Here is a 13,224-nt window from a genome sequence, read left to right on the forward strand (position 1 = left end):
TATCACAAATAAGGCCACTATGATCATCGTGGAATGTCTGCCCCTGTAGCGTGGTGGGGGATCTTTTGGGTATATTTCCAAGTGTGATATAGATGGGTTTTCAGGTAAATCTTTCTTCAATTTTCTAAGGAATTTCCAGATTGATTTTTAGAGTGGTTGTATCAGTTTGCAGTGCCACCAGCAATGGAGGAGTGTTCCTCTTTTTCTGCCTTATTACCAATATGTGCTATTACCTGAGGTTTTTTTTTTTATAGTCATTTTGATTGATATAAAGTGGAATCCCAGGGTCATTTTGATGTGCATTTCCCTGATCACTAAGACTTGAACATTTCTTTAAATGCTTCTTGGCCATTCGAGATGCCTCGGTTGTGAATTTTCTGTTTAGTTCTATGCCTCAATTTTTGATTGGGCTGTTTGCTTTTTGGAAGTTAGCTTCTTGATTTTTTTAAAATATATTTTGGATATTAGCTCTCTATCAGATGTGGGATTAGTGAAAAAATTTTCACCAATTTTTCAGTTGTCCATTTGTCCTACTGACAGTGTCCTTTGCCTTAGAGAAGCTTTCCAGTTTTAGGAGGTTCCATTTATCAATTCTTCATCTTAGACCTGAGCCATTGGAGTTCTGTTTAGGAAATTTCTCCCCATGCACATGAGTTCAAGACTCTTTCCCACTTTCCCTTCTTTTTTCCCCAGAATTTTCTTATTTATTTATTTGTTTTTACACTCCAGATTTTATTCCCCTCCTGGTCCATACCCTCCAGCCCACCCTACCCAACCCACCAGACCTCTAAACTTCCTGGGGCCTCCAGTCTCTTGAGGATTAGGTGCATCTTCTCTGACTGAACCCAGACCCGGCAGTCCTCTGCTGTATATATGTTGAGGGTCCTCATTTCAGCTTGTGTATGCTGCCTGGTTGGTGATCCAGATCTTGGGGGTCAAGGTTAATTGAGAATGTTGGTTCTCCTACCGGGTTGCCCTTCTCCTCTGCTTCATCCAGCTTTTTCCTAATTCAAGAGGAGTCAGCATCTTCTATTCATTGGTTGCATGCACTTACCTGCATCTGACTCTAAGCTGCTTGTTGGGTCTTTTGGAGGGCAGTCATGATAGATCCATTTTAGTGAATGCCCCATAGGCTCAGTAATAGTGTCAGGTCTTGGGCCTCCCCTTGAGCTGGATCCCACTTTGGCCTGTCGCTGGACCTTCTTTTCCTCAAGCTTTTCTCCATTTCCATCCCTGCATTTCTCTAAGATGGTAAAGCTTATGGGTCAGGGATTTGACTGTGGGATAGCAACCCCATCCTTCACGTGAATCCCTGTCTTTCTGTTGGAGGTGAGTTCAATATGTTCTTTCTCCTCACTGTAGGGCATTTCATTTAGTGTTTCCCCCTCTTGAGTCCTGAGGATCTCTCATTTCACAGGTCTCTGGTACACTCTAGAGCATTCTCCCAATCTACTTCCTCCCAGGGTTGCCTGTTTTCATTTTTTCTGTTGGCCCTGAGGGCTTCAGTAGTTTATCCCCATCTAATACTAGATCATGTTCCCCTCTCCCACCACATCCATCCCCTTTCCCTCCCCTGTCCCTCCCTTCCTCCCTCCCTCCCTCCTTGTGGTTTATTTCTTCTCCTCCCCAAGTGGGACTGAGGAGTCCTCACTTGGATCCTTCAGCTTGTTGATTTTTTTGAGTTCTGTGGACTGTATCTTGGTTATTCTGCATTTTTGGCTAATATTCACTTATTAGTGAGAACACACTGTTCATATCCTTTTGACTCTGAATTAACTCACTCTTGATGATATTTTCTAGATCCATTCATTTTCCTGCAAAACTCAGGATGTCCTCATTCTTAATAGCTGAGTAATATTCCATTGTGTAAATGAACCACATTTCCTGTATCCATTCTTCTGTTGTGGACATCCGGGTTGTTTCCAGCTTCTGACTATCATAAATAAGGCTGCTATGAACACAGTGAAACACATACACATACCCCAGTAGCATGGTAGGGCATCTTTTGGGTTTATTACCAAGACTGGTATAGCTGGGTCTTTGGGTAGATCTTTTTCAATTTTCTGAGGAACCTCCAGATTGATTTTCAGGGTGGTTGTACCAGTTTTCAATACAACCAGACATGGAGAAGTGATCCGCTTTTTCTGCCTTCTTGCCAACATGTGTTGTGACCTATGTTTTTTTATCTTAGCCATTCTGCATGGTGTGAGGTAGAATCTCAGGGTTGTTTTGTTGTGCATTTCCCTGATAACTAAGATTTGAACATTTCTTTAAATGTTTCTTGGCCATTTGAGATGCCTCTGTTGTGAACTTTCTGTTTAATTCTATGCCCCAATTTTGATTGGATTGTTTGCTTTTTTGGAGGTTAGCTTCTTGATTTCTCTCTATATTTTAGATATTAACCCTCTACCACATGTGGGATTAGTGAAGATTTTTCCCCAATCTGTAAGTTGTTGATTTCTCTTATTAATTATGTCCTTTCCCTTACAGAATCTTTTCAGTTTCATGAGGTTCTATTTATCAATTCTTGATTTTAGAGCCTAAGCCATTGGAGTTCTGTTTAGAAAAATCCCCCCCCCCCATGCCCATGAGTTTGAGGATCTTTCCTACTTCCTCTTCTATTAGATCTAGTTTTATGTTGAAGTCCTTGATCCACTTGGAGTTCAGCTTTGTGCAAGGTGACAAATATGAATCTATTTTCATTTTTCTATATATGAACCACCAGTAGGAGAGAACTTGTCAAATCCACCTCCAGTAGAAAGACAGCATCAAGTAGAAGGATGGGGTAGACATGCCACTGTCAAAAACTCTAACCCAGTATTATTCCTGTCTAAAAAGACCTGCAGCGACAGAAATGGAGAGGAGACTGAGTGAAAGGAGGTCCAGTTACTGTGGGATCCAGCTCAAGGGGAGGCTCCAAGGCATGACACTATTACTGATACTATGATATACTTATAGACAGGAGCCTAGCATAGCTGCCCTCTAAGAGTCCCAATAAGGAGCTGACAGACAGAAGCAGATATTTAAACCCAACCAATGGCCTGAAGTTGGGGACTCCTGTAGTAATTGGGGAAAGGCTGGAAGTGTTTGACAAGGAGGATAACCCCAAGTGAAGACCAGCAGTTTCAACAAACTTGGAACCCTGAGATCTCTCAGACACTGAGTCACCAACTAGGCAGTATACACTATCTGGTACAAGGCCCCCAACACATAGAGCAGAGCACTTCCGGGTCTGGCCTCCATGAGAGAAGAAGCACCTAACCATTGAGAGACTTGAGGCCCCAGGAAATGCAGAGACCTAGGGGTGTGTGGGGGTGTAGGGACAAGGTCTTGGAGGAATAGGATGAGGAATGTGGACTGGGAGGGGGAAAACAGTTGAACTGCAAAAAAAGATTAAAGATAATAAATAAAAAAGAAAATAGCTTTTTCTCATTAATAATTTATTTGTGGTCAAAATATTTTAGAAACTATTGGGGCATAGAGTAGACCACCTTTTTTCTTCTTTTATTTTAATATAAATTATTGGACCCTATGTTATAGATAACTTTTATTCTTAATAATTATGCCTGAAGAAGGCAAGAGAATAAATGGGAATCTAAGGCCAGCCTATTCTCTATACAAAGTTGCAGTTCAACTTGGGATACATCAGAAAACCTGTTTTAAGGACTATCTTTCAAAAATATGTGCTATAACATAAAATAAATATTCTAATGATGGTATTCATATCGTTAATCTCTATAATGGGTGACACCATTGTTAAATAGACCCTCTAGCAAAGTTGTCGGTATTTGTCTTGATTTGTTATATGCATTTGTTGCATGTAAGAAAAAAAATTGACATTAAAATAACAGAAGTAATGTTTTTCTGCTATTAAGAATATACCAAGTAAGGAGATATTATAACTTTGTTTTTGTTTTCAAGTTAATAATCACTGTTAGTTCATTTGCTATATTAATAACATAACATTAAATGTTTATGTTGTCAGGAGTTCTGGTAGTAGAGGACCGGCTTAGATGCATATGGCCCTGGGTTAGAGCCTCAGTTTTATGTTCTTTACAAGATTCATTGAGTGTACTGATGCCATTATCACCTCTCTGCTATTCATTACAACCACAATCACTTCCGGCCGCTGACAAACAGGGTTTATTACACCACCTAAAATTGAAATTATGGAAAAAATGGAAAATTATGAATATTGTTATTTAAATATCTTAAAGATGTCAGAGGATTATTTTAAATGAAAAGTGTATGAATGTTGTTGTAAAAATATAAAAAATAAAAAAGTAAGTTGTCTTTTTTCCCCGCTAGGTCCGCACCGTGGTGCCCCAAGATATCTGCTATATATCTTGGTTGAAACACGTCCCAACTCCTTGGCGGCCCAGTGTCTCTTGCCACCACACACTTTCCTACACTCAAACCGTCACATAAAAGAACACACAACACAATAACCTTTGACCCAATTGGTAAGATATAATTGCCCACTTAAACATACAAAACCCGGTACCATCCATCCCTAGGAACATTAATAACAACCTGTAAATACACAGAGCAGAATCTTAACATCACCTGCCATGGCTTCTCCCCTCTCTCCATCTCTCCTTCTCTCCTCTAGTCTCCTCCTCTTCCTTCAAACTTCTCTCCTGCCCATCCTTCCTTCTCCTCCAATGACAGGCCTACTTCTATCCTGTACCTGCCCCTCACCTGTGTTTTACAAATTCAATGGGGAGAAGATTCTGGTGAAGTCACCTGATTCCTGAGTAATGACTAGGCAGCTCTCCTTGGGGCAGTGAGATTAGCATCAAAATACAGATAACTCCAGGGCAAACCACAACATTTGAATAAGTGATTAATTGTATAAAAATACTGGGTTCATTAAATTTTCTTAAAATTGAACAAAGTTCACTAAATAAATTTCATGTTAATGGAAGTAACTTGAAAAAAGGAAGTTTTAAAAATAATAACTTTTATGAATAATATACTATGTACTAGTAACCAGTTATAGTTATTATAGTGCACAGATTTCTCCCACCTTATGATCCTGTGCTTTAAGTTTTATACTTGGCCTAAGAAGCTATCTTTGTACTAAATAAAATGTTTTGAAATAAAAGAAAATATTTAAATATACAATTTTCCCAAGCAAAAAAAAATAGAATAATTTTCAACACAAATGGTTTTCAGTATGTTTAGTGTCAAAAATTAGGAAAATACTGTGTCAGAAATGACTGTCAGCGATTTAAAGAAAATGTTTACTCTATTAGCATCAAATAAGTCGAAGTTTCCATCCCAAAGAAGTTATTTAAGTGGTCATTTTCTAAAAGATAAAAAGCATAGAAAGCCTATATGCTTCTAAGTTCCAATAGTACCATTTTCTCAACCTGTTCTGCTCCACTCCTAGATAAAACAAGGAATGGTATGTAAAAAACAAAAAGGTGGAGAAAGCCCTCCCATGATGGCACATCCTATTTATTCCCAGGACTCTGGAGGCAGAAGCAGGAGATTGAGTTTGAGACCATCCTGGTCTACAGACTGAGTTCTAGGACAAACAGGGCTAAACAGTGAAATCTTGTCTCAAAAAATCAAAAACCAAAACCTTAAAAATTAATTTTAACATTAGGTAAAATGATTGATTGTCTAAGTTTTACACTAACAGAAATTAATAACAAAGGTCTAATTTGGAAGTTTTTCCCAACGGCAACATTGGCTGAAGTCAATTTGAGTTTAAGTAAGGTCAGGCCTATTTCCTGTGCCATATTTTGAACTGACACCAATGAAACCTTTCACATTAGCCAAGAAAGTCATCTAATATCATTCAAGGGTGAACTTTCCTTTGTCAGCAAGTAAGGTTTATAGTTTATAGAAGGATTAGGCTACGAAGTTAATCAAGTCATTGATCAAGTCATTATCTTAAAAGATCAAAGTGTCTATAAAGGGCTAATTGACAAGAAATACAGAGAACTGATTTTGAAAATGTATAAAGAATGTACCCCTCCCCATTGAGCATTCAATGTGAATCACTGGGAAAAACTGCTGATAGAAGTTGCATGAGATGGAAAAAGATGGAATTTTGGCAGAAAAATTTTTCCTTATATAAACTAAAGTGGTAAATAACCTCAAAACTTTAATATCACAGAAAAACACTTCTTTTAATTAGTCAAATTACATGGCTTGCTAAGCAGTTGTCAGGAAGAATGAGTACAGGAGTTATCATATTGCCATGAGCACACATCCTTAAATCACTGCAATAGTACACTAGACCCATAATCTCACTAAGGTTACATGCTCGCTAAGCAAAACATGCTAAAAGAAAGTACAGTATGCTTTTTAAAAATTTTATTTATTTACACCCCAAATGCTGACACCTTCCTGGTGCTCCCTCCAAGAGTTCCTCATACCCATATCCCCTTCTCTTGCCTTTGAGAGGGAACCCCCTTTATGACCCCACACTGGTGTATCAAGTCTCCCAAGGATTAAATGCATCCTCTCCCACTAAGTCCAGACATGTCAGCCCCCTGCTACATAGGTACTGGGGGCCTTTGATGATGAATACAGTCGTGCTTTCTGAAAATTCACCTCTATGGGTTAGTCTCCAGTTGGACTTGTATAAGCAAACTTTGAGAGTAACATTTCTTTATCAATGTTCAACAGCCCCACTGTGCCAGTATGACTAATCTGGGGCACTAACTTCCAAGTATGAACATAAAAGAAAAGAGTTTATAGCTGAACTCCTGGGCCCAGGTTATATTTTTTTAAGCTGTGGTTTGATGTGTTTAGTGAAAATACTCACCCTTTGGAATAGAACTGATCCTAACATGTCTGTCACATTATCCCTAGTCCAAATAAAAGTTTGTTATTCTGTATTACCCAGAATACTCAGGTTGGCATTAAGGAAATTATTAATTTGAAATCATTTTATTCATATAGTTTTTAATCAAAATTAGATAATATATTATTATACTTTCTGGCAAAAGTAGTAAATTAAAATTACATTTATTTAAGACTTAAAAATTATTTGAAATCAATGTTTAGTTCAAGTCAAACAAAAAATAAACTTTGTATATATGCCTAAAGGACTTATCTTTGGAGATAACAGCATCATACAAATAAATGAAAAAGAAAGTACCCATACAAAACAAAATTAACTCTTATCTCAAATTGGACCTGTATGCAAAATCTTAACTATGTGAATGAAATATTTTTAAGTGATACATGAGTACCAGACTGCCTCCAGAGAATAAAATCGTAACAATTTACATTTAAGTTGTCCTAAAAGGAGGTGGCATATGCCACAAATATATTTTCCAATTTATGTGAATTTTACACGTATTCATTTTTTACTTACATTTTACAATTTCATTTAAAATATGTAACAATTTTCATGCTGTTCACTATGGTTGCCACAGTACTATGTAGCAACTTCTGCTTACAATTAATCAAAAATGGATAAAATTTGAATTCGTTTTTCCATGGTGCTAGCATTTCACATGCTTCATAGCCAGAAATCAATCATCACAGAAAGGTCTATTGTGTAATGCTGCCCTGAATAGAATGCAGTGTTATATCAAAAGCATATAAAACTTGAGGAATTTAAAAGCATTTCTGAGAATTTACATTTCTCCTCACTTTACAGTACTTGACTTTCAGAAGAAAGGCTCTTTTAAACATTGACCAGTCTTGTCTGTCTATAAAACACTTCTATCCTTCATTCTAATGAAAAACAGGATATGTTAAATTAACACTTTTCCACTTCATGCACTTTTGAAATTGGCCTTCGAAAGTTCATCGATCAGCTATCCTCCAAACTGATGACAAAGCTAAAGAGTACAAGCAAAAGATTATTTTATATAAGTTTTCTTATTGTGTAACCAGTACTGTGATTATCTCATAGCTCTAACTTTATTTAAAAACTAAGAAATGAGGATGTTATATCAGTCAAACGTTCTCCAGAGGAACTGAACCAAGCAAAGATGAGATACATATAGTTATATGCTCTCTGTCTCTGTCTCTGTCTCTGTCTCTGTCTCTCTCTGTCTCTCTCTCTCTCTGTCTCTCTCTCTGTCTCTCTCTCTGTCTCTCTCTCTCTCTCTCTCTCTGTGTGTGTGTGTGTGTGTGTGTGTGTGTGTTTGCATCAGATATGGATGATTTACTATATAGGCTTAGAGACAGATATAGGTATAGAGTATATTTCATTTTGGCTCAGTTTCTCTGGAAGATCCTCCTGATATACCATTCATACTTCTGTGTGTCAGTGAAATAAGAACTAGGTAGTTACAGATAATGATGGGAAAATCAAAAAAATATTTATAATATAGATTTTTTAACTTTTCAGCCATGTCATTAGTTCAATGTATAGCTTATTGAAAAAGTAAGATTTTAGATATTATGTTTTAATCTTTAAATAAAATGTTATATTTAACTATGTCTATATGTATTTTGTGTTTGTACAAATACACATATATGTATGATTTATTTTTTCCTGTGTAAGGTACAGTACCTGTGATCTTGTGTATATTAGGCACACATTCTACATTTGTGCTACATCTGTAATCTAGGTCTACAGAAACTGGCATTATGAAAACAGATGTCCATAAGCTGGAAATTCAGATAGAGTTGGATCATTTCAGTTGTGAGACAAAATGCCTTTCTCTTTCTGAGAGACCTTACATTTTATTATTAAGGGCTTTGATTGATTAAAGGAGATTTACCCACCGACTTCATTTAGAGTCAGCATACTTAGGAGATTAGTGGTATCCACAGAATTTCTTCATAGCAATATTTAGATTAGTGATTACTTAAATGACTAGACTTACTAACAGACACCTAAGATTAAGAACCTTCACATATGGTAATAGTGTCAGAATTCTTTGAAGCGGGCCTGGAGTCTGAGGAAAGCTTCTTTTCAGGATCAAATGCACTGAGGGTACTTTGAGAGTTTCTATCACTTAAAACAGGAGTAAAGGCACAAAATAAACATTTCCACAACAATGATCTAGGTGACATTGGGTAAAGATTAAATTCTAAGTTTCCATGCTTGTGCAACTGGATTCAGGAACTGTCTGCAGTTACCTACCTATACTCTAGTCCTACTTCCAGAAGTGTTTTGAGTGTAGATTTAATATTCCTTGACAAACCATGGTGAAAATAATCTTGAACAGCTGCGCTCCTCTGTCTCTCCTCTCAGCTTGATACTTTAGTACTACATTCATTGACATTTTTCAATTTCCTGTCTCAACTTTGTTCTAACTTGTATTTGGAAACTTAACCTCAGCTATACCTCAGGAATAAAGGTTTTTATACCATAAACACTGTAGATTGAACCCTATAATTTTGTACATTCAAAGGTACTAGTAATCAGAATTTTTTTTTTGGAAACTGGCATTTTAACAATTCATGTTAGATGTACAAGCTCCTCAGAGTTGAATAATTTATATTATTTATATTCTATATTTTTGTGAACATTCATTTAATATTTTTCCAGTTTAAAAAAAAAACTAAAACAAGAGAGAAGCTGAACTTTTTTGAAGATTTTACCTGAACCTCAAAGAGCATTCGACTTCTCCCAAATAAAATTCATATGCATATACCTCTGAACTAATGTGCAGGAATTTAAACAAAATGACCTTTATGATAAGATTACATCACAATGGGAACTATACAATTCCAAGATTCTCAGTTAAAAGCTTTCCAAATTTCAAATAAGAATGTCAGATTTACAACTTGGCCTGGCAATTGCTTTATAAGATAAAAGAGGGATGACGAATAAACACAAGGTTATAATCATTCACCGAGAAGGTCCTTACTGACATCATAAAACATGACAGCACAGTTTGAACAGCCTCTATATGCTAGAAGATGCCCATGAGTGATTTGCAGCTACTACTCATATTGTTGCACTTCATATATAAATGCTAAGTTTATTAGTCCTTCAAGTAGCCTCCACCACAGACTGTATTTTACCACAGCAAAGTGAAAACATTCCCAGAGAAATTCATTTTAGAAACATTTCTCATTGCATTTGTGATGTCCACTTTAGAAGTATTACATTTATCAAGAGTATATAGTATATTAAAGATACAATAATTAATGCAATGGAGTCTTTCCCTGAAAGAACTTATGGCTATAGAAGTGCAATTTTCAATAATCTGTGTCAAATTTATGCCCTATTAGAATTTATAGAAGTCATCCAATCTAACTTCAATTTTACTATAGGTAAAACACTTGATAGATTTTTATATTTTTACTTGGAATACACTTGATATAAAGAAAAGGTAAGATTTAATACAAAGAAGTGGTTGTTAATTTTATGTGTCAACTTCATTGGATCCTTAAGTGCACAGATATTTGGGCAAATATTATTGTAGATATACCTGCAAGCATTTTCCTAGGCAAGATTAATTAAATTTATAGACTGAGTCAAACAAATTGTCTCCTCAAACATGAGAAAACTCCCTCTAATTAATTGAAGGTTTGAGTACAGCAAAAATACAGACCCTTCCATAAGAAAGGGGGATGTCCTTCTTGCTTGGATGCACTGAACTCAGACATTGGTGTGCGCCTTCACATTCATAATGGAACTATACTTTTTCATTTTTCTGGGAAACTAGTCTGCTACATGGATATATTGGATATTTCAATTTCCCTAACCCTATTTCACTTCTTTGAAGAAATATTAATTCTATTTCTATGCCAAACTCAGATTAATACCAAAGATAGTTCTCAGTAATAATGCTTTGTTTTATTTTTCACTAATGTTGTCTGTGATACTTTCAACTAAAATGATAGGGTATAATTTTAACTAAACTACTGATATAAGTTGAATTTCATTAGTATTACCTTTATGTAATTTTTCTGTGCTAGAAAACTGTGTAATAACAGCATTTTGTTGTTACTATCATTTGATTAAGAATATCTACACCAAAAGGATATTGTGTTAAATGTTGAGTTTCAATGTAATAATATGGCAAGATATAAGCTTGGGAGGACTTTATATTATAGGGAAGGTTTACTCATTTATGATTATTGGACTCATAAAATAGCTAAAGCTTGAAACAAATATTCTCTTGCCTTTCCATCTCTTATGTCTCATTAGCATATAACACTTCTTAGTATCATACAATTCAATAATGCACCATTTTTCAGATCCTTCTCATGGCATCAATACTAATGTGAAGATTTGGTCTTAGATTTCCCAACCTCAAGAACTGTGAAGAGTAAATTCATAATTATATATTATCAGTCTTAAATATTGTGTTAAAATACTACAGAGACAGTATACCTATATGCTTATCCTTCTCTGAACTGTGATAATTTTCACAGAGTATTACCTTGGTTTTGATAATACTGATGGTTTTGAAAATATACCCTGGAAAACATATTCTAGTATTTTCAGATTGTTTTTAATTAATAGGCTAGGATTACAAATTTAGAAGGTAGTGTATTATAGTATTGAATAGTAGTGAAGAGAATGGTGGCCTTTGTCTTGTTCCTCATCTTAGAAAGAATGTTCACAATCATTTTCCATTTAGGATAATACTGAGGCATATTGGTCTGTCCTAGTAAATCAACAGTTTTAATTTGAAAGACTGTTGGATTTTATCAAAAATTCTTTTTGCATTTGTTGAGATTGTGTTGTTGTTTCTGTTAGTGAAGCCAGCTTGTGTGATGAAGAACATTTGTTGATTTATTTATGTTGAGCCATCCCTGTAGTTTTAGAATGCATCCGAATTTCTTATCATGGATGTTATTTTGGTAGGTCGTTGGATTTGATTTGCCAAGTATTTTAATGAGAATTTGTGCTACATCTATGTTCATTGGTATGTAATTCCTTTTTTTAAAATGATGTCCCATAGTTTTTAGTAAGCTGTATTTTCATTACCATTTATTTAAAGTAATATTTTATTTACTTCTTGATTTTTTAATGATCCATAATCATTTAATAGAGTATTGTTCAATCAGGGTCAGGAACGCACATGAGGACACTGCCCATCAAATCAACTGACTCTGATTCATGGGAACTTGAGCATTCATGGAACTTGTAGGCCTATGAACTCTACATATATATTATGGATGAGTAGTGTGGTGTTCTTGTGGAAATCCTAACAGTGTGAACAGGAGCTGACCCTAACTGCTTTACGTACTTGTGAGACCCTTGTCCTACCATTGCACAGTCTCTATGTGATGGTATGTGCCTAGTCTTATTGTACCCTGTTCTGCTATGTTTGGTGGGTGGTCAGGAGAGGACAGCCCTTTGCTGAGAGGAGTAAGATCTGGGAAAGAGGACAGCTGGGAGGTAGGAAGGTCAGGAGGGAGGAGGGAAAATCAGGTGAAAATCTGAGAACAAATGAGAGATCTTTCTGACCTAACTATGCTGATAATATATTTTGCTGTTTTGAATAGAAGAACAACAAACATGAATGTTCAACTGTTTACATGATATAATATAAAGAACTTTGGATTAGTGCCTAAGAATGTATAGATAACTTATAAGGTAGTTGTATATTTTTTTGAGAAACAAATATTAATTTTCATTGTGATTTTACAAATCTATACTACCACCAGGAATGAAAAGTATACAATTTCCATCAGTCTTCTTTTCTTCTTCTTCTTCCTCCTCCTCCTCCTCCTTCTTCCTCATTTCCTCGTCATTGTCTTCCTCCTTGTCGCTGTTGTCATCGTCCTCCTCCTCTTCCTTTCTTCTCAGAGAGAGCATTATGGGTAAAATGGATATTATGTAATTTCAGGGCTAAGGGTGCCAATCCTAAAATAGGTAATTGAGTAAAGAGTGGGAAAGAAATAAAAGTGTATCATGTGAATTGAGGTATATAAAATCAAAGCAGGGCTTTCTCCTATGAAGTTCCGGAAGATACGTAGAAGATTCATTCCATCCAACTAAGTATCTTTATATCCTGAGAATTTATTGTGTTAAATTGTACAGCACAACTCCAGTGATCCTTTAGAACTAATTTCAAGCAACTGTGGGGTAGTAGTAGTTTTCTTTTTCCTGTTTGGATGTCATCTTCCCTGACCACTTTCTGCAGTACATCATTACACTTAACCTTCTTGCTTCTCCATATTTGCTTTTAAGTAGCCTAGATTTATATGCTCTGAAACTCTCAGTATTGCTCTTTTTTTTCCATATTTATTAACTTGGGTATTTCTTTTTTTTCTATATTTGGAATATATTTATTGCCTTATTTTTGTGTTGTATAGTCTATGGTTATGCTATAT

This window comes from Rattus norvegicus, chromosome X (assembly GCF_036323735.1).
Source record: "Rattus norvegicus strain BN/NHsdMcwi chromosome X, GRCr8, whole genome shotgun sequence".
In the NCBI taxonomy this organism is placed as follows: Eukaryota; Metazoa; Chordata; class Mammalia; order Rodentia; family Muridae; genus Rattus; species Rattus norvegicus.